The 2,479-nt window shown below is 43.2% G+C and overlaps 1 pseudogene; it reads right to left on the bottom strand.

Annotated features, from left to right (window-relative positions):
• Positions 1–724: 724 nt before the first annotated feature.
• Positions 725–1,220, bottom strand: LOC112133890 (large ribosomal subunit protein eL43-like; annotated as a pseudogene).
• Positions 1,221–2,479: the final 1,259 nt, after the last annotated feature.

Below are 2,479 nucleotides of genomic sequence, written 5' to 3'. Positions count from 1 at the left end.
GCTGAGATTGTTTTAACAATCAGATCTCCCATAAACTCGTTACCATTGGGGGGGCACCAAGCCATTCATGAGGGATGCACCCCATGACCCAAACACCTCTCACTAGGCCCCACCTCCCACACTGGGGATCACATTTCAACATGAGATTTGGATGGGACAAATAGCCAAACCATATCAGCCAGGAAGTTTAGTACCAAGAAATGATTAAACATGATTTAAAATACTGTGGTATGATAATATATGTAGCTAAGAGTCTTGGGGTCAAGGACAGGCAAGACAAGGACTCATTTAAGGAGACAGGAAGCAGATGGATCTGTCTTTAGGTAGGGAAGTGAATATGAAAGGCTGGCAAAAAGAGGCAGGAGTTCCTCCTCCCACAGGCTCATTTGGTACCAGGCCCAATCCTGCTGGGTTACCCCTGCTGGAAGAAGCAGGTAAACATTAGGCTTCTGGCTCCCTACCCCAGGGTTCCCTAAAAACCCCAAGATCAGCAGATAGGCCTGGGACAATTCCAGGTGCACTTACTGACCCAGAGCCCTTGTCCTGAAAATGGAACATCTCCAGCTCTTCCTACTGAGGCCTGAAACTCCTTTAAGCAGTTGATGATAAAAGACATACTCCAGTTAAAGATAGAAGCCAAAAGATTGGCTAGGTAGCACTTTGTGTAAATAAGTTGGTTACCTTATCCTTTCATAGAGCCAAAGACTACACGGCTGGTGGGGACTGGAGGCTCCCTCCTTCAAGAGAGGAAGGAGGGTTTGGAAAGTGGAGAGTCTGTGACAGAAGATGGACCTGGGAGGCACAGCTTTGGGGAGTTGCTGTTTTCACCTTCAGTGGACCCAAGGCAGAAGAAGTTGTGCCCTGGGGCATCCTGGCCCAAGGAAGGCAGTGCTGGGTCACATGATCCCTTAAAAATAATCACATAAGTTAACCTATTTATTATAGGCCAGTAATGTTTGAAATGGAGCCTCTACTGGTCTTCCAATTCCTTCAGTCTTCTGATAGCTGACTTTACTTTGGGGTTGTAAGTCCAGGCACCACTGCTACCATTTTCATGCTGGAGTCACAGTGCCACATCATCCCTTCATCTTGGTTTTGCCACAGAAGGAGCAAAATGTTACTTGCAGGCTGATTCCAATTTTCTTCATTTTCCTGAGAAAGGCACCATACTGGGTCCCATATTTACTGATGACTCCTACCTTCTTGGTGCATTTAGCCATGTCTCTGCCAGCCACCTGATATGGTTTAGCTGTGTCCCCACCCAAATCTCATCTTGAATTGTAACTCCCACAATTCCCACATGTCATGGGAGGAACCCAGTGGGAGGTGATTGAATTATGGGGGCAGGCCTTTACTGCGCTGTTGTTGCAATAGTGAATGAGTCTCATGAGATCTGATGGTTTTTAAAACAGGCATTTCTCCACACAAGCTCTCTTTGCCTGCTGCCATCCATGTAAGATGTTACTTGCTCCTTCTTGCCTTCTGCCATGATTGTGAGGCCTCCTCAGCCATGTAGAACTGTGAGTCTGATTAAACCTCTTCTTTTGTAAATTGCCCAGTCTTGGGTATGTCTTTATCAGTAACATGAAAACAGATTAATATACCACCTCCGAGCCCAGCGAGGAAGCCACTTCCTTTATTTTAATGTCCACTAATTACTGTATAAATGAACCTCATCACCAGAAGATTTGTTAATTGAGGTAAAATTTGCTGTTTTTCTGCATCAACTAATGGGCAAAATAACAAGCTAGCATCATAATGACAGGATCAAATTCACACATAACAATATTAACCTTAAATGTAAACGGGCTAAATGCCCCAGTTAAAAGACTGGCAAATTGGATAAAGAGTCAAGACCCATCAGTGTGCTGTATTCAGGAAACCCATCTCATGTGCAAAGACACACATAGGCTCAAAATAAAGGGATGGAGGAATATTTACCAAGGAAATGGAAAGCAAAAAAAAAAAGTAGGAGTTGCAGTTCTACTCTCTGATAAAACAGACTTTAAACCAACAAAGATCAAAAGAGACAAAGAAGGGCATTACATAATGGTAAAGGGATCAATGCAACAAGAAGAGCTAACTATCCTAAATATATATGCACCCAATACAGGAGCACCCAGATTCATAAAGCAAGTCCTTAGAGACCTACAAAGAGACTTAGACTCCCACACAATAATAGTGGGAGACTTTAACACCCCACTGTCAACATTAGACAGATCAACGAGATAGAAAATTAACAAGGATATCCAGGACTTGAACTCAGCTCTGGACCAAGCAGACCTAATAGACATCTACAGAACTCCTCACCCCAAATCAACACAATATACATTCTTCTTAGCACCTCATCACAATTATTCTAAAATTGACCACAGAATTGGAAGTAAAACACTCCTCAGCAAATGCAAAAGAACGGAAGTCATAACAAATAGTCTCTCAGACCACAGTGCAATCAAATTAGAACTCAGGATTAAGAAAC

Source organism: Pongo abelii, chromosome 5 (genome assembly GCF_028885655.2).
Source record: "Pongo abelii isolate AG06213 chromosome 5, NHGRI_mPonAbe1-v2.0_pri, whole genome shotgun sequence".
Classification (NCBI taxonomy): Eukaryota; Metazoa; Chordata; class Mammalia; order Primates; family Hominidae; genus Pongo; species Pongo abelii.
This window is presented reverse-complemented; position numbering and strand designations above follow the sequence as displayed.